The sequence below is a fragment of the Lontra canadensis genome, unplaced genomic scaffold (assembly GCF_010015895.1).
Source record: "Lontra canadensis isolate GAN:19392208 unplaced genomic scaffold, GSC_riverotter_1.0 scaffold46, whole genome shotgun sequence".
NCBI lineage: Eukaryota > Metazoa > Chordata > Mammalia > Carnivora > Mustelidae > Lontra > Lontra canadensis.
This window is the reverse complement of record NW_022631040.1, coordinates 14384720-14405336: the sequence shown is the minus strand read 5'-3', so window position 1 is coordinate 14405336 and position 20617 is coordinate 14384720.

Sequence of the window (20617 nt, the reverse complement as noted above, 5' to 3'; positions counted from 1 at the left end):
TAATTGTCCTCTAACTCTCTGACTGTTCCTAAGACCAGAAAGATCTTGGACTGGTTACTAACTTTTTTTAACAACCCAAGGAGGAGTTTATCTACATGGACTGAGGAGGACATACTGGTCAGATGCCAGGGTGTGGCTATAACTTTGGGAAGCTAGACACATAGAGAGTATGTGTACCTACTGAAAGAAAAAAGCTTGAGAGAGTACCTGCACTGTTGACCAGCAAGACCCTTATCAAGTTCTTCTAGTGGAATGAGAAATCTAAATTTAATTCTTAAGCATGCCTCTTGGGAATTTGACTTCAGGATGTGGTATCCTTTGTTGAAAATTAATTGGGCCCCAGGTCTATGCCAGGTCCTGGGGATATATCATGAGTGAACATTGTCCTTGCCCCTTCAGAATTCAGACCCTGGTGGAGAGACAGACAGCGAGTCCAGGAAGCAGACTGAGAGAACCTTCCTGTTATAGACATGAGCAAGGAGCTACAGGAGTCATGGGTATGTGGCTGCAGGGCTGGGAGCTAACTGTAGAGGGGTGACACCTTCTGCTGACTAATGGGGAGGGGAAGGAAGCAGGCATGGCCTGTGATGTCTTGGCAGGGAGAATGCCCAGGCCAGTAACTTCAAGGCTAATTAAGTAAAAAATGATGCGATTGATTTGTTTGCTTCCAGCTGAATAGAACTTGATCAGCATGGAAAACCAATGAGTTTAAAAATTTCTCCACTCTGAGCCCACAAGATGACCTCAGCATCTTCCCTCAACCCTGCATTCCAGTGTTGAAATGTGATATAATTTAAATATTTCAAAACGCATCTCTGTAGCTGCATGAGTGGACCACAGCTACCCACAGCAGAGTGTGATGGTTACCCGTGGGTGTGTGGAAGTGGCAGGCAAGGAGGGGACGTTGAAGGGATAGTAGGAAATGACATGATTGGATCTGTTGATGTAAATCATTTTGATGGTGCTGAGGGGGATGAACTGGAATGGCTAAGACAAGAGGCCAGAGGCTTAGGAGGAGCACGTTGCAATTCTTCAGTCACGAGCTGAGGAAGGGAGCGCCTGGGTGGCTCAGTGGGTTGGGACTCTGCCTTTGGCTCGGGTCATGATCTCGGGGTCCTGGGATTGAGCCCCATATCGGGCTCTCTGCTCAGCAGGGAGCCTGCCTCTCTGCCTACCTGTGATCTCTCTGTCAAATAAATGGATAAAATCTTAAAAAAAAAAAAAAAGAGCTGAGGAAGGTGGTGGCAAAGGGGAGGAACAGATATTTCCCAGGAGTTGACAGGACCCTGGATCCTATTTCATCCTTGGCAAATTCACTGCAGAAATGTTAGATGCCTGCTGTTTCATTACGATGGTCAGATCTTGAACTCAAATTGTCTACGTTTGCTGAATTCAAACAGTTATTACTACATATTCCTCTTTAAATTTAATTTCAGCAATTTTTAAAATGGCAGTAAGATGCTAAACCCCAGGTGCTTGGTTTTGGGTTGCAGAGATGAGGTCTACGTAGGCCTGTGGCTGTGGATCTTTGGTCTCTCCTGGTTGGGGAGGGACAGACACGTGAGCTCCACTCACCGTGGAGCAGGAGTCGCTTGCTAAATGGGCAACCAGAGCAAGAAGAGAAGTTCAGACAGAACAACACGGACAAAGGCACAGAAGTGTGGCATCATCTAACAGACGCAGAGACATTCGGCATGTGGTTAAGGGTCCAGAATCTGAAGTTAGCTCAAGATACTTAAGTTTCTGTGCCTCAGTTTCCTCAAGTCAAATGTGGTTATTAATAATGTGTATCTCAGGGTTGTTATGAGGATCAGTGATACCTGTAAGTTCCTTAAAGCAGTGCCTGGCACATGGTAAGTCCTCAACAAATGCTAGCGGTTATGATTTGACTAAATATTTAGGAATTAGAGAAAGAGGGATGGGGGAGAATGGGAGGCACAGCTATTCTTGCTTTTCCTTAAGAATACTCAGGGGTGTCAAGTAGTATAGGGAGAGGGTCCAAAGACCAGGTGAAGATTTATTTAAAGATAGCTGTTAAATTATTGCCATGGGCTAAATTGTTGCCCCCCTCCCTAAATTTCCTATGCAGAAGCTCTAACCCCCAATGTGATGGTATTGGGAGATGGGGCCTGTGGGAGGTAGTTAAGATCAGACAAGGTCCTAAGGATGGGGCCCTCATGATGGGATTAATAGCTTTATAAGAAGAGGAAGAAAGAAGGAGATATTACTCTACCATGTGAGGACGCAGCAAGAAAGTGGTCATCTACAAGCCAGGAAGAGGGATTTTACCAGGAACTGAAATTGCCAGCATCTTGATCTTGGACCTCCAGTATCCAGAACTATGAGAAGTAAATGTCTGCAATTTAAACCACCTGACCTGTGTTATTTTGTTATGGCAACCCTAGCTGACTAGTACAGACTTTGGTACCAAAAAGATGGGTACTCTTGTAACAAACACCTAAACCTATGGAAGCAGATTTGGAACAGGGTATCAGGTAGAGGCTGGAAGAGTTCTGAGGCATGCTGTAGACATTTTTATTATTATTATTATTTATAGATTTTATTTATTTATTTGAGAGATAGAGATCACAAGTAGGCAGAGAGGCAGGCAGAGAGAGAGGGGGAAGCAGGCTCCCTGCTGAGCAGAGAGCCCGATATAGGGCTCGATCCCAGGACCCTGAGATCATGACCTGAGCCGAAGGCAGAGGCTTTAACCCACTGAGCCACCCAGGCACCTCTGCTATAGACATTCTTAAAAAGATTTTATTTACTTGAGAGAAAGAATACGTATGAGCAGGGGCGGGGCAGAGGGAGAGGGAGAAGCAAATTCCCCCACTCAGTGTGGAGCGTGATGTGAGGCTTGATGTGGGGCTTGATCCCAGGACCCTGAGTTCAGGGCTTGAGCCAAAGTCAGACACTTGACTCCTGAGCCACCCAGGCGCCCTAGAGGTGTACTGTAGAAATATTAAAGGTGAATCTAGTGAGCTCTCAGAAAAGAGGAACATACTGGAAATTGGAGGAAAAGCAATCCTTGTTATGAAGTAGCAAAGAACTTGGCTGAATGATGTCCTAGTGTTTTGTGGAAGGTAGAACTGGGGAGCAATGGAACTGGATATTTAGCTGAGATTACTTTGCAAAGTGCTCAAGAAGCAGCTTTGTTCCTCCTGAATGCCTAGAGTGAAAGGGAGAGGAAAGAGGTGAATTAAAGAAGGAACTTTTCAACAAAAGGGAGCTGGCACTTGGAGATTTGGAAAATTCTCAGCCTATCCATCTTGCAGAAACTGAGAAAGTTTGTGAAGAGAACAGTGTGGCTGAACAACCATTTGATAACAAATCATGGGTGTGACTCACGGACTTAATCAGCCATTTTGGCAGAAGCCAGGAATAGCGCTGGGATTATGCCAGCAAAGACACTGCCAGTTTGAACTAAGGGAAGGAAGGAATGGGACAACATGAAGGCATACTGTCAGCCTTCTTAGATCATGTGGGACAGGACCATAGAGCCAATCAGTGGGGAACATGGGCTACTCTTCTGGGAACGGGGAAGACTTTGAAGGTGACGGTCAGAGATGATCGGGACCACCACATGTGACAAACACCCAGTTTGTGGTGTTTCATGGCATTTTGTTACAATCATTTACAACTGGGAAGAGGGAAGTTGTTCAAACTCCATGTAGCTGGTGGAGCCTGGGCTTTCATCCTGGGCAAATTTCAGTGTATTCTCTAGAGCAAATCAACTCATTATTCGCAACTGCCACATTTCAGCACCTGGATTCAAACAATATATTCTCTGCAGAGCCATTCCTCACTCTGACTGAATTTAAGGCCAAGGCTTGTCTCATAAACTAGAGGAAAATAACAGAACGGGGGCTCCTGATGTGGACTGTGCATGAGCGGAGGACAGTACATGGAGTTTCACTGAACTGACCTTTCAGTTGATACAAACTCATTGCACCCTTTTTATCCCCACGTTCTGTATAATGACCACAATGCCGGGAAATGTTGGCCTAGCTGAGACCCTGAGGCCTCCAGTAATGGAAAAGGTGGACATGCTGAGATCGCTCACTATTTCACTTGTGTAATAGTGTGCCTGTTGGGCCTCCTCTTGGTCAACTTGCTGACCTGACCATTTCTGCTTTTGGGGCGGGGTGTGAGAGGATGACCATTTTAGGATTTCTCTGTGTTTGTCCTTTGACCAAGAGGTGTCTGTGACTAGTGAGAGCTTCCCTCTTTCCCTCCCACCATGTCCACCTTCCCGTCTGGACCCATCAATGTGGGCCAAATCTCACTAGAGTAACGTTGTTGGGGGAGGGGCATTCAACCACACTTTCTCTGCTGGACCTAGAGCCTGGAGCACAAGAATGGACCAAAGAAGCAGAATTACCCACCGACTCTGCTCCCTCCCAGCAAGGAACCTGAGGAAGAATATCTCAGCTCATTGAGTGTCCGTGTGTATATGTGTATGCACATGCATGTCAGTTAATTAATTACATGCATATTCTCATTTAATTTTCACAGTTCTGTGGAATAGGAATGTTTTGCCCAATTTACTGATGAGGAAGCTGAAGCTCAGAGAGTTTGAATAATTATTCGAGGTCACTCAGCTAGGAAGAGGCAGCACTGGGACTTGCATGCAGGTCTTTCTGACTCCGGAGGCCTTTCCCTCGACCACTCTGATGTCCTGCCTCCTTGATACTAAAGTAGTCCAAGCCTTGGTCCTTGCCCACAGAGAGAGACACTGTGCCTCAGACCAGCTTCTCAGAGAGGGATTGTGACCTGGACAGATGCCCCCCAAGGCGGCTCCTGAAGAGAAAACCAAAGGACCTGGGTGCTCAGGTAGCCGTCGTCATTCCTCAGGATGAAGGCTCAAATTTAGAAAAGAGGAGCTGGGGAGCTCTGGAAGGTTCTTAGTGGTCACGTGGTATGACACTTCTTGTTTTACAACTGATGGAATTCTGGCTCAGAGGAGGTGGCCTCTGAAAAGTCACACAGCATGTGTTTGGGAAGCAGCCAAACAGGGTAAGAAGCTTGAGAAAGCGCCACACCAGGGCAGGACTTCGACCCCAGCAGCGTCCTCCACTGAACAGCAGGGCGGTATGGAAACCAGTCTTTTGAAAGACAGCCCTTTGGTTAGACATCTTCACCAAACTCCTCTCACCCTCCAGAGACATTAGTTGGGCTGGGGGCAGCTGTTTCTCCACCTGTGGACGAGTGTCTACGGTGTTTAAGCCATTCCCTGGTCACCTGCAATCACTCTCAAACATCACTTTGAGATGGAGGGCTTATGATAGTGTTGGTGATGGTGTGTGTGTGTGTGTGTGTGTGTGTGTGTGTGTATGTATGTATGGGGGTAAGGATTCAGGCTGGGGAGGAGGCAGCATAGCATAGAGAAGTGGCTAACACAATCAGTTCTGGAAGTGGAGAGGTGTCTGTTCAAACCTGTGTCTTGCCACACGCTGTTACTTAACCTCACCAAGCAGAGGCTTCTTCATCTGTAAACCTGGAGTGCCGCCACTGTCTTCTCACAGTTGTCCTGAAAGCTGACCGAGGTCAGGCCCTAAGCACAGTATCTAAGTATTCAACGAGTGGTTTTGCTCTCCATTCTCACAGGAGAGTTTATAAACTGCCATCCTGATCCCAGCCACCACTGCATTGGGCTGAGAGGGACCTCCCCACCAGGGGTCACAGCCAGTCGTTGCAGAACCCTGATCTCCATGTGCTTGCCCTGAAACATAGATTTCAAATAGTACAAAAACACAAAGGGTGGAAGGTTGACCTCTCTCTCTTCCACAATGGCCATGAGAAAACCCTGTATCCTCCTAGACAGCTCTGCAGGTGATGTGTTTGCCCTTGGAATCTCCCTACATCATTATAGTATTTTTTTTAAGATTTTATTTATTTATTTGAGAGAGAGAGAATGAGAGTGAGTGAGAAGAGAGCACGAGAAGTGGGAGAGTCAGAGGGAGAAGCAGACTCCTTGCTGAGCAGGGAGCCTGATGTGGGACTCGATCCCAGGACTCCAGGATCATGACCTGAGCCGAAGGCAGTCGCTTAACCAACTGAGCCACCCTGGCGTCCCCATTATAGTATTTTTTAAGGGTCTGAGTGGAGAATATTCCCCAAGACTTTTGGCACCAGGTCAGGTGCCTCCTCTCTGAAGAACCCATGTCCCTAGATGATGTTCATCTGGGAAAGACCGGCTTTCCCTTTTTTCCCATGAGGAGGGTCACTGGGACTTCCTGCAAGAGCAGCTGACATCAGAATTTGGAACTCTGAAAAAAATCCAGGCTCTGGGGCAGCCCTTTATTCCTGCCTGTCTCCTTCTTCCTCAGTATAACAGGAACAAAGCAGGCGTAGAAGCCCAGACCTGCATGAAATTCTAGCTGTGTAGATACAGTGTCAGAGAGAAGAGTACAGTTTAGAAATCCATGAAGTAGGATGAAGCAAGAACTGACAGGCCTGGGGTGAATGGCAGAGAAAGACAGATGGGGACTCGTGGGAACATTTGTATAGATGGCTATAGATTTCTCCTGATTTAATTGTCACAAAATGACAAGAAGTAGGAAGTAGGTAGTTGTGCATGTTACAGACAACGAACCTGAGGTCTTTGGAGGGGTGTGGGGATTTTACAAGGGTTGTCCACATGGACAGCTGACCCATTGTGCATGCTCTGAGCATCCCACCTGCTCACTACTTCCTCAGCAGCTGACGACGCTTGGAGGGTGAGGAAGAACGTGTTTTGCAAGAGAATTGTTCACTTGACCAAGGAGGCTTTAAAAACTTGGGGATAAAGAGCAAAATACCAGACTACCAATCGTTAACTGTAGAGAATAAGGGTCCTGACCCTGAAGGAAGAAGAGTGGAAGTGTACAGCTGTTCTAAGGAGGGAGAAATGGGGAGGTGTGACATGGACAGTAACTATGATCTCATGTACAGATCTAGTGATATGGAGGGTACAGAGAATCAATAAAGAAACTCTAGCATTTTAACAAAAAAAGATCACAGAATATCTCAGATACAGAAACTTGATGAGGAAGCAAAAGTTCAGGTATAGCCAGGGGGAGACTTGGGGGCAAAATGACCCCACAGAGGGGTCTTGCATGAGCTCATATATATAGCTTTGCATAAAAGAACAATTGCAAACAACTAGGAAAGCATAAGAGAAGTATGAATGTACAAAAACCATATCAGAGTAGGTCAAGCTGAGGATGAGATGCAGCTTGCAGAGCTGTTCCTGACCAAAACCAACCACCACCACCACCACCACCAAAATGGAAGCTACCTCTGAGGCAAAAAGCTGAAACAAGGGCTGAAATGCTAGGCCAGGGCTTGGAGCCAATAGGATGATGTAAACAGATGATGGAGAAAGCAGTTGGTTTTGCTTCTGTCTTCTTTAAGCAGAATGACCTTAAAACTGCAAAGGGTAGAACAAACATGATTAAGAGGGAATTGAAATCTTAGATAGGTCAAGTGATAGTGCAAAGCAGCTTTAAACGAGTTGAAACCCACATGAATTACTTCCAAGCGAGCTGGAAGAAATTGCAGATGTGACATAGAAATGCTGCCCTGAACGCTGAAGAGTCATGGATAATGACAAGGCCTCACACCTGTGGGCTTCCTTCTTTTTCCTGAAGGGGAAAGTTAGGTTCCCAAGACTTGATACTGACACTTGGTAAGATCTCCAAGCATACCATGAAGTCAAAGTAGTCTTGGCAGAGGAAATTGTGTCTCTGTGGAGCTGATATGAGTTCACCAAAACAAGGCAAAGTAAGTTGAGGTAACCTCTTTGGGATGGGAACTAGAATGGTAGACGAGAGGAGCACATGATCAAGGAGTTTGGTGCTGCTCCTTAGAATGAACCTGTGAATGAGAAGGAGTATGGTCTGAATGCCATCTCGGGGAGGAAGCAGGTCGAATGCCCATTCCCAAGATGTGTTGGTAAAGGGACTGATGGTGCTGGGGTCTCTGAGAAGGCTCCATGATGAGCCCCTCCCTTCCCCACCTGCATTCTGAACATGGGGAGATAGAAGACAAGAGAGTCAGCAGACGAGAGCTGAAACAGCATCTTTATTAGTGATCAAGGCTAAGTTTGGAAGACTTTGCTTGGTGTGAGAGCTAATTAAACCCTTCAACTGGACCGACCTATCCACTCAGCCACAGGCAGTCTGGACCCCATGATAAACACCTCTCTTCCCCACCTGCATTCTGAACACAGTGAGATAGAATACGAAAGAGTGAGCAGGTGAGAGCTGAAATGTCATCTTGATTAGTGACAAAGGCTAAGTTTAGAGGACTTAGCTTGGTAGGAGTACCAGTTAAACCCCTCAACTGGACAGACCTATCCACTCAGCCATGGGCAGCATGACCGAGAGCTGACCTCCTGGAGAAGAGCAATGAGAGGTGGGCGGATGGCAAGAGTGTCACAGCCACACGTTGACAGAAACAACAGGAGCTGAAAGAGGCGTTCTAGACCCTGCCCCACCACCTGCCATGTCATTCTTTAATTCTGTACCAGTCTCACTGTGACTTCCACTTACTTTTCTTTCTCCTTTATCACTTAGCTCTCTCAATCACTTCCTGGCTCATGGGGTATCCTCTATTAAATATGGAATAACATAATGTTTTTTGAACTATTAACTGATTTATTTTTCATTTCTTGGTAAATTTTATTTGTTTCTAGTTCCTACTTTCCTCAAGGACTTCTGCCCATTAAATCAATAGTAGTCATTGTTTCTAGAGAAAAATAAACATGGCCTAGACAAAAGAATCACTGCTCAGTTTTGTTTCAAAATAGTATTTTGTTGAAAAACAGAGTTTAAGTCCATAGCAGAGACAGTAGTCTGAAAACTTGCAAGAGCCAGGCTGACAAAGTCTGTTGGCATCCAGAGAAATAAACGTGGCCTATATTTATTCAGTTTGCAAATTGGGTAACTTGGACTTGAATTGTTCCTTAACTCCGAGTACCAGGGATCCCAGGCCTCCTGGGTTAGTTTGGTTGTATGAAGCACTTTGCCAAGATTGAGGTGGGGGATTATGTTCTCCTATAGTTCAGCTGAATGGGGGTGGGGGAAGCTAACTAAGAAATATCTTTGCTTCCCCAGTGTCATATCCAGTTAATGATGGAAGCTTCATGTGCCAAGTCCAGGTTGGAATTTAAGCTCTCTTGGTATGACCTGGGCAACCTGCTTAACCTTGAGTTGCTCTGCCATGGCTCCCTTGACTTATGCCAGCCCGCCCACATCAGTAGCTGTGGGCACCACATGAATCCAGCCCCAAACTCCAGCTTAGGGAGCCCTCCAGATGTTGATTTGTTGGTATCCTCTTCAAATGTTCTCATGAGGAGTGTCCCCTGGGCTAATCACTCTCTTGGCTGGATATCGATCTTTTCTTGGTTAGCCTAGAGGGATTTGACAAACTTACATCGGCCTGTCACTTTGGTTCAGGCCAGATACCCTCATAGAATAGGCTCAGAATCCATCAGCTCTCCTCGGATGCAATTAGCCAGGCCATGAGGGCAATGTGAGCCAGGCTTTCTGAATGCTCTGGCCTCTGCCTTTCTGGGAGGGAAGTCAGACAATTTATAGGATTGTCATGAAGAGTAAGTAAGATTTTACAAAGTGCCCAGCACTGTGTTTGGTATACACTGGGTGCTTATGAATATTGGTTCCCCTTGTTTCATAGTGCATTCCAAGGGGTTGTCTCAGTGACGAGAAAGATGATGGCTTTTCTTCTTTAAAATTCATAATTTCAAGAGAGATGGAGAGCAGAGAGAGCCGGTGTGGGAAAAAGGCCAGAGAAGCAGGGTGTGCTGCTCTTTACCTCTGCTGAGATGCATCTCATAATAGCTACTTGGCCCACTGACGCTTAGTCACTTAATTTGTAGTTACCTCCATTAGTCACTGCTCCTGGGTAAGTCTTATCACAATTATGATTCCTTTGCTTTATTTTTAAACCCAATCTTACTGCCGTTGGAAAAACCAAGTTGGAACCCAGCAAAGCCAAGTGAACAAAACCTGCAGGAGAGATGAAATCTTCGGATCAGAGGGACTTATCGGTGGAGGGTTTTGAAAGTAAAGACAGGGTTTTATTGGGTAGGGGATAAATTGGGAAGTCAAAGTAAGGTAGGCTAAGGGTTGGTCTCAAAGAATCCAGCAGGGCAACACCTTGATTTGATGCTCACAAGGGAAGGATCTGATGGAAGAGCCTCAGGCAAAGCTATTTTTCTCAATGCAGTTCTTCAACGTGGACGCACATGGCAGGGCTGCAAAACTGACACTAAAGGATGTTAGGGGTTTCTGTGAAACTAGAATAACGTTAATGCTGCTGCCTCTCTGGGGGTGGGGGAGGGGCTGCCTTAGTGGGTGAGAGAGCTACACTGTCTACTCTCAGAAGGAGCCAGGCTCTTGGTTATGCTCTGCTGTTACCATCTTGGAATTTGTAATGATTTTATCATTGAATTTGTGTTTTGTAAGAAAGTCTGATGGTATGAAGGAGCACATATGTGAACAGAGATAATCCAGGCAGCACACATGCAAGTGTAGGCCAAGTCTCCAAACACAGCCGGCAGTGGGCAACACACATGCTGAGCAGTTGGCCTGACCATCTCCTGTGCATGCCTGGGGCAGTCCAGGGCACTGAGGCCAGACGGGAGAGGATGATTGTTGTGGCCACAGTGGTAGCACATGACTGTGGGAGAAAGGAGGAGCTCCCCGTTGGCCAGTGCTGGAGTCTGCAGTGGAAGCCTGTCTCCGTGGCCTCTGTGCAGATATTAACTCTGAGTGCCTGAATAGGAACTGCAGGCACAGGCAGTAAACTTTGTGAGCAAATTATTACAGAATAAAAGCGTCCATATGGGCATTGCAATAAAGCGTACAAGAGAGCTATTACAATTCTTCAAAGACTTTAAAACCTCTGGGTTTGAAAGCTGTTGCAGCATTGCAAAGTAGACATCCACAGGCTTAGAAATAGAAATTAAATTTAAAGATCATCACATTCAGTGGAAGAGAACCATATTTTCTTATTTTAAAAAACAGATTTTATTTATTTGTTTGAGAGAGAGAAAGAGAATGAGCATGAGCAGGGAGAGGGGCAGAGGGAGAAGCAGGCTCCCTGCTGAGACATCCCAGGGCCTGATCCCAGGACCCTGGGATCACGACCTGAGCCCAAGGCAGGTGCTTAACTGACTGAGCCACCCAAGTGCTCCTAGAACCATATTTTCATATGATGCTTTGGATGAACCAATCATTAATGAAAAAGACAATTTTTCCCTTGTAATTGAGGTCCAGCCATATAATGCATGTGCAGACATTTTGGATGATATACAAACCATGATGCCACTTTTGATTTTTGTACATCTTCCTTAAGTTACAAGAAATGTCAGAGGACACATTAAAATGCCATTGTATAAATTTGTATTTAAAATTAAATTCAGACTTACACAGAACTGAATTATACGAAGAGTTAAATCTTTTTAGAAAAATTATTTTGCAAGAATTATGAGCTCTAGATGGACTAACATTTCTATTTTGAAAGGATTTATCAGAAATGCATCCCAGTGTTGTCACAGTTCACAAAATATTCTTAACAGTTCTAGTAGCAGTTATATCATCAGAAAGATCCTTCTCAAGATAAAAAATTACCAAAAGTTATTTGCAATCTTGCATTTGCCAAGAGAGACTATTCAGAATAGTCCTACCTAAAGCAAAAATGAAGTTGCTGAAACTATAAATTTCAATAACCTAGTAAATGAATTTCTAGTAAAGCAAGCCAGAAAAATCTCAACCAAGGTATTATGTTAAGATTATTTATTAATTTATATTTATTATACTTATTTATATTTATTATAATTTGCATTTATTAATAAATAATAAAGTATTATTTAATGTGTTATGTAAAATTATGATGCCAAAGTATTAGTTTTGCAATTTATAAATTTATGTTGTTATTCACCTATTACCATCCCACCTATTATGGTTTATAGGTAATATAATATTTTTAAAGGAAAAAGCTTTATATTTTCGTACCTTTAGTTGTACTCCCCCTGTGCTTTTTGAAGAAGGGTCCCTGCATTTTTATTTTGTGCCGGCAGACGAATTATGTAAATAGCCCTACTCTGAGGGCTGCATCTCAGCTAGCCTCAGGATGCATTGTGGAAAAAAGGATCACTTTTCTCATCTGCTTTGGTAAAAAAAAAAAGCACTTCATTTTTATAAAAGAGAAAGCTCTAGAGATTATCTAGGGGCAACAGGTGGCCTCCTCCTCTGAGGTGAACACCAGGAGCCAAGTGGTCAAGAGCCCATTCATTCACTGCTGACTTGCCTGTCCTATCACAAGGCCTGGCACAGCTCAACAAACATTTGTCAAATGGTGGGAATGTGAATGCCATCGTAGGAATGAGGAGGCTGAGTTTCAGAGAGTGTAAGCATAATATTCAAGGTCACAGAGCAATAGGAGTATGGGTCGAGTGGGGAAGGGTGAACTAAGAGAGGATGAAAACTAAGGTATCCTGACTTATTCACATGTGGGATTTTCAAACCTGTTCCTCAGAACACTGATTTTGGGCACATTAATGGGGCAGCCATAAAATCAGGGTGCAATGGCAGAGCAGATTTGGGAAATACCACATTAAACAAAAGTAGATGGGTTTTGGCTTGTTAAACTATAGTGTTATCCACATTATTAGCATTCCAACGTACATGTGACTCTCCAAGAAAAGAATATGCTGTGTAGTCTTTCTTCAGGTTGATGATCATGAGGTCTTTATTTGGTCATCACTGTTCCTCAGACACAGCCTAGGAAGTGATCATCTGGTACCTTCCTTTTTGGTTTCTTCTGGGTGGGGTCTCTAGCAAAAGACTAAAAAGTGATGCTGAAATTCTTCAGCAGCCAAACTCTGGGACTCAGGCTGGAGTGCAAAGTTAGCTCTTGATTCTTGAGCCAGGCAACATGGTGCCGGGCAAATGAGCATGGATCCACAATCTGTGAGCCCAGTGCCTCTGCTCTCCTTAGCTGTGTGACATTGGATAAGTCAACTCATCTCTCTGAGTCAGTTTTCCCAGCTCTAAAATGGCAACAATATAAACCTATATCCTGGGTTATCGGAAGCTTATAATGTATGTGACATGGTGGAGTGCGAGGCCGGGCACATGACAGCTGTCAGTAAGTGCGGGCTCTCAAGTTTCTGCAGCCAGCATGTTATCCCTGGTAGGTGTTTTGCAAATACTTCCAAGGTGGCAGAATCATTAATTCAGATGACATCTTCAAGGAGACCAACCTAGAGAATGGGTATAAGTTGGCATAAAGCATGTTATTCTTTTTTTTTTTAATTTTTTTAAAATTTATTTTCAGCGTAACAGTATTCATTGTTTTTGCACCACACCCAGTGCTCCATGCAATCCGTGCCCTCCCTAAGACCCACCACCCCTTCAAACCCCTCAGATTGTTTTTCAGAATCCATAGTCTCTCATGGTTCACCTCCCCTTCCAATTTCCCCCAACTCCCTTCTCCTCTCTAACTCCCCTTGTCCTCCATGCTATTTGTTATGCTCCACAAATAAGTGAAACCATATGATAATTGACTCTCTGCTTGACTTATTTCACTCAGCATAATCTCTTCCAGTCCTGTCCATGTTGCTACAAAAGTTGGGTATTCATCCTTTCTGATGGAGGCATAATACTCCATAGTGTATATGGACCACATCTTCCTTATCCACTCGTCCGTTGAAGGGCATCTTGGTTCTTTCCACAGTTTGGTGACCATGGACATTGCTGCTATAAACATTGGGGTAGAGATGGCCCTTCTTTTCACTACATCTGTATCTTTGGGGTAAATACCCAGTAGTGCAATTGCAGGGTCATAGGGAAGCTCTATTTTTAATTTCTTGAGGAATCTCCACACTGTTCTCCAAAGTGGCTGCACCATCTTGCATTCCCACCAACAGTATAAGAGGGTTCCCCTTTCTTCACATCCCCTCCAACACATGTTGTTTCCTGTCTTGCTAATTTTGGCCATTCTAAGTGGTGTAAGGTGGTATCTCAATGTGGTTTTAATTTGAATCTCCCTGATGGTTAGTGATGAAGAACATTTTTTCATGTGTCTGATAGCCATTTGTATGTCTTCATTGGAGAAGTGTCTGTTCATATCTTCTGCCCATTTTTTTATATGATTACCTGTTTTGTGTGTGTTGAGTTTGAGGAGTTCTTTATAGATCCTGGATATCAACCTTTTGTCTGTTAAAGCATGTTATTCTAATCACAGTGGGTGTAGGAGGCTGAGTGCAGGGGCGTTTTCTGTAAGCTCAACCTTTGTTTCTAACTGTCTCCTTGGCAGTTCCATTTTGATTCCTAATAAGCATCCCAAAACAAATTTCTCAATTCTTTGCCCTCAAAGCTGATGCCTTCTCCAGTCATTCCCATTCCATAAGGTGGCTCCTGTGTCTACCCAGTTGTTTATTAGGTTCCCACTCCAGGAACCACCTTGACTTCTCTCTTTCCATCACTCCCCACACACAGCTAGAAAGCTATGTCAGCTCAAGTTCAAATCTATCCACTTCCCACCATCTGCAGCACTATCTCCTATTTCAAGCCATCATTACACTTAACCTGGTATAGCAGATGATGTTGATGCCCACTCTTCTCCCTCTGACTTGGTATCCCAGTGCCTGAGGGCTGTCCTCCTCCAATCCTGAAAGGCCACTCTGCCCATCTTCTATGGCCTGGAAGTGCTGGGGAGTTAATACTCACTTCCCTCTAAGAGCAACCTCAATTTGGGAGTTGGTGCCTAAATACCCCAGCTCTTTTGCCCTTGTGGGACTAGTCCAAGGTGTGTTTTAAAGCATTCCTGAGTTTCTCTGAAGGATTAAACTTCAGCTATTCACATGGTAATGGTTAATGATGAGCCCTTTGTTGCCTCCCCTTCTCAGTATCACTTTCCCACAGTCCTACCAAGGTACTGCTTCTGGGGGGGGTACCTAAATTAAGACTGTGTTTTGTTGAAATAGCTTCTTCTCTCCTACAAATCCTTCTCTGCCTACTAGCCAGACTGAAACTCTAAAAATATGAAGTGGATCATGTCTTCCCTTCTAATAAGTCTTTGTTCATTTCCCAGTCCACTTAAAGTAATATCCTCAATCCTTCCTATAGCTCAACATGGTACAGATTCTGGCCCCATTGCATATCATTCTTTCTCTCTTTCATTTCATTCCAGCCACACAAGGTTATTTTTTCTATCTTGAACTTAACAACTCACTTCTTCCTAAGCCATTTGCACTTGTTCCTCCGTCTAGAAAAGTGATTCCAGAACTTCAGGGGCCAAGCTCCTTTTTAAAATTCCAATCCCAGGGTGCCTGGGTGGCTCAGTGGTTTAAGCCTCTGCCTTCAGCTCAGGTCATGATCTCAGGGTCGTGGGATTGAGCCCCACGTCTGGCTCTCTGCTCGGCAGGGAGCCTGCTTCCCCCTCTGTCTGCCTGCTTCCTCCTATCTGCCTGCTTCTCTGCCTACTTGTGATCTCTCTCTCTGTGAAATAAATAAATAAAATCTTTAAAAAAATTAAAAAAAAATAAAATTCCAATCCCAGTTCAAATATTATCTCTTCTAAGAAGTCACTCTAAAGTAACCATACCTCGCCATCCATTACAACTATTTCTGATTATCTCAATATGTGTATATTTACTGTTTGTCTGTCTTCCTCTTCTATAAGGACCCCACTCTTAGGACAATAACCTTATGTGTCTTGTTCTTATTTTCAGCACCAAGGACAGGGCTCAACAGCCCTTAGGACACATTTCAAATATATTTATTGAGTGCATGCATGTATGTACAATATAATATCTTGTTTGTCTTTAATTATGTCAAACAATGGCCCATCTGTTAATAATTATTATATTATCATAATTATTTTACTTAAAACCTATTTAATAATTAGAAATAAAACAAATGATCACTAGTAAAGAACAGACTCATTCACCCAACAATAATGGAATGTCAGATATATACCAGGCACTGAAGATATCAGATGAATAAGATGGTCTCTAGTCTTTCAGGGAAAAACTTGTGACATAATTGAGAATAGAAAACTGGAAAAGCAGAAGTTGTCTTATGTCTAACAAAAACAGCAACAGCTACAACTTCCCCCTGAGGATGATTTTCAGTTTTCCCCAGCATATTCACTTCACTGTTGTGGGCAGTCTTAACGGCAGTACTGATTAGGCAGCCCTATTCTTTTTTTTTTTTTTAATTTTTTATTTCTTTTCAGCGTAATAGTATTCATTGATTTTGCACCACACCCAGTGCTCCATGCAATCCGTGCCCTCTCTAAGACCCACCACCTGGTTCCCCAACCTCCCACCCCCCACCCCTTCAAAACCCTCAGATTGTTTTACAGGGTCCATAGTCTCTCATGGTTCACCTCCCCTTCCAATTTCCCTCAACTCCCTTCTCTCCATCTCCCCATGTCCTTCATGTTGTTTGTTATGCTCCACAAATAAGTGAAACCATATGATAATTGACTCTCTGCTTGACTTATTTCACTCAGCATAATCTCTTTCAGTCCCGTCCATGTTGCTATAAAAGTTGGGTATTCATCCTTTCTGATGGAGGCATAATACTCCATAGTGTATATGGATCACATCTTCCTTATCCACTCGTCCGTTAAAGGGCATCTTGGTTCTTTCCACAGTTTGGCGACCATGGACATTGCTGCTATAAACATTGGGGTAGAGATGGCCCTTCTTTTCACTACATCTGTATCTTTGGGGTAAATACCCAGTTGTGCAATTGCAGGGTCATAGGGAAGCTCTATTTTTAATTTCTTGAGGAATCTCCACACTGTTTTCCAAAATGGCTGGGGCAGCCTTATTCTTCAGGCAAGGAGAGTAAAGCTTAAAAGGGTGGAGAGCATGCCAAAGCTCAGGCAGCTCCCAGGAGACAGCAGTGGGACAGGAACTGGATTTAGGAATTCCAGAAGCCAAGCCTCTCACTGCATGTCCTGCTCACACACAACCAGGGCACAGAGCATATTTCCTTCATGTGCTCATTGATGGGTGGAAGGATGCTTACAAACATCATAGGGAACATCTTCTACATGGGAGACCCTTGGGTGGCTTGACCAACAGACATGCCATCTGCTGCTGATTGTCCAAAATTATCTGGTCACTGTGAGAAGTGATTGGCTTCTTGTAAAGCAAATTTACTCTTGGTAATGAATAGTTGGGGCAGGTGCAAACCTGCTAGGTGGGTAAGTTATGTTTTTATGTATTGCTAGTTTAACTCATTAATGAAATACATTGACAAAATAAATAATATGTGTAATCTGATAATGTATGTTGGTGCCTAGTGCAGTAAGCCAACCTTAAAGTAACAGCTATTAAGAGAACCAAACTATTTAAGGCATAGATTTGCTCTATTTGAGGACAAGGAATTAATAGGTTTCTTCTTTTTTATAAATACTAGATTGATCTTTGCTTTACAAAGTTAAATCTGTGATGTAGCATTTGCCTTTCTACCTATTGCTTAAATAAAGCCCCGCCACCTGTTTGCGTGAGCTGAGAGCTGAGAATGCAGTACTTTTTGTGAATCAAATAACATACACTGCAAGGCAGGGACAAAGTGGGGAGAGTGTAGAGAAGAATGTACCAGAGAGAAGTCAGATGGAACAGAAAGGGCCATTTACTTGCTGATTGCTAGGTGGGATATGAAGGTGAGGATGGGTGTAGAAATTTAATTCTTTTTGAGGGATGGGATGCCGCAGTGGAAAGTCGGTATGCTGTCCAGAAGGGAACCTTAGACTGGAGAGTTACGTGCTTCTCTGGTTCACTGATCCCATTATTTAGAGGGGAAAACCCCCTCAATCAGCCCTATAGGCCACCTGGTCTCTTTTTCCACTATCACAAACCCTACCCAAACTAAAGGAAGACCAAGGACTGTTTTGGTCATCAAAAGATGATGCCTTGGTTTCATTAAGTGTGTTGTAAAGTGTTTACCAGAAATGCACATTCAAAGGATCATTGAACTCACAGGACTGAATCTATTCCCACTCTTTAGTGCCTTAATAGGTGTAAGGATTTTCCCAGAGCCCCACAGACTACACCCATCTTCCTGTCCAGCTCCTTCGTTCACATCTCTCTCTCTCTCTCCCCTTTGCAGCCCTTTCTGCCTCAGCTGTCCTCATGGAGCATGCTGATTTGGGCCCTATGTGGTCCCAGGGAAGCCGGAGCAAATTCCCTCCTCAGCTTTCTGGCTCTGGATGCACTAAAGCAGGGAAATAGTTGCAGCCTGTCCTACAGAGCACAGCACAGAGCAGGTGGAGTGTGTTACATGATGCGTCTTGGGGCATTCTACCCATCCCAGGCATTCCACTTATACTGCCAGGTGCTGAGCTCTTCTTGTTTTTGTCCATAAGCCTAAATTCTTCAATCAAAGGGGCTCTATGTCAATGCCTGGGGACAAAGAGACTTACTGCTACACAAATTTTGAAATGGGAGAAACAGGGATGCCCTCTGAAAGGTTAAACAGGGGAATTAGCATACCATGCATACACACCATGCCCCTCCCCACCCTTTCAGCCTCATCTGCCACCCTGCTGTCCTGTCTGGGACATGCTTCCCCTTCTGCCTAGGTTACTTTCCTTCTCTCCTTCTACCCCTTCCCTCTAACCTTTCTCTTGACTGCGTCCCATATCCCTGGGGGTGGTCACTGTAAGGTCCACCCAGATCCCCTTTTTGGGTCCGTCCACTCACCCCCAGGTGCTGGGCCTGGCAACAACTGCTGCAGCTGTCACTGAGATCTGCTCTGAGCCACAGGAACCACCTCCCCAAGGTCATGCTCCTTCCCAGGGGCAGCACACAGCCAGTGACTAGCTAGTTTGGGGATTCAGAGGCTTAGCTCCCTTGCCTCAATTTGGGCCACTCTGCAAGGCTGTCTCAGCTCCCAGGTGCCCATAAAATTGGTGGTGTCCTGGGCTGCAGCCTCACTGCTGGCCAGCTTTTCCATCTCCCAAGCCTGCCTTCCTCATTTTCTCACATGTGTGTCTCCTTCAGGAACTCTCTACTCAACTTTCTGTACACACCTGTCCATCTTAGTCTGTTTCTCTGAAACCCAAGCTAAGACAGTTGGTGTTGAGGTGTAGTCCTGGGAAGAAGATACTAAAATGCCACCTGGGAGCTCCCACCATCCAGTCATCCAGCAAGGAGGACCTCAACACTGATGGCAGGAGGAGGAAGGAGGGCCCCAGGTGTGTGCAGCAGTGCAGTTGTCAAGCCTAGGATAAGATACCAGTGGAAGGGGCTGCACTGGCTCACATAGTATCTTGGGCATTAGAGAGGTTTGAGGGCACTAGTAACTAGGAGGACTACGGCATTGGTGTCAGTCACTGAATGCCACTGTGTCATTGAAAAGAGATGATGGCAGGCTCAGAGTGGAATTAATCTCTGGCAAAATGTGAGAGCCAGAAACCTCCTTGGCAGCGTTTAAGACAATGCTACTCTCTGTAGAAGGGCCAGGAAGAATGGAGAGTCAGGCTCAGGCCTCAGTTGTAAGAGGAACAGATCTTCAGAGAAGGATGAATTCTAGCCCTGATGGGTCTGAAGTGCCAGCGTCAGGGCCCTAATAGAGAAGCAAGTGGATCCTGAGACTCAAGATGGGGAACTTTGGGTAGATGCAGTTGGGAATCTTTGGCTTACAGATTCCGCTGGAGCCACAGAAGTGGCCCTCTCCTCTGTTGGGTGGACACCGATGATCACGTGGAGGCTTCTGTTGAGGCAGGGGTCTTCCAAGGTGATGCTTGTTTCTCTCAGAATCTACCTCTGGCTCCTCTCCTGGCAATTGCAAGGGCCACATCCCAACACAGCTTGACAGAGGGTACGCTGGGCCCACTAAAGAGGAGAAGGACTGACTCGACACTCTCGTTGCTGCAGGGTCTGTTTGACAGGTACCAGTGGGAGTCTGGTAGGAGTAGGGACTGAATCCTGAGGTGCTAGGTCAGGGCACCAGACCGCAAATTTGGGGAAAGAGGTATTTAGTTAGATACAGGAGCACTCTGAAGGGCCTTCTCAATTTCAGAGCTCCCTGTAGGATCAATGGACACTCAGCTTCTCTCTCTGCCCAATCATACCATTGTCAGTTCCTTACAGATCCTTCAGCCTTCTCTGGGTGAACCTCCTTGCAGCCCTCCCTCCCAGAGTCTGTTCTAGGTTCTCTCTTGTGTGCCTCCAGTCCATTCCGTGCTTCCTCCATTGTAACACATATAACACCTGCTCACTCTCCTGCCTGTAGTGCCTGCTGTAGTGCCTTGAACCCTGGAACATAGTAGTTGCTAAGTTAGTGACTGATTGCTGAATGAATGGTGTAATGGATATGAGTTGAAGAGACAGAGTTCCTCTTAGACCAGAGTAAGACCCAGTGGAAATAAGGACTGTAGCTAAAGAAAGAAGGGGGATGGGCAGCCTCAGAATAATAATGAAAGGCAAATCTTTGACAAGTGCCCAGCCATGCAGCATGCAGGAGGAGGTGCCTTAGCCATGAAATTTTGCTTATTCTGATCCCATTAAGCAAGGCTATGTCTAATGTGGAGATGTAAGAAAGAGTTGCAGCCACTGGATCTATAGAATTTCTGTAAGGTAAGA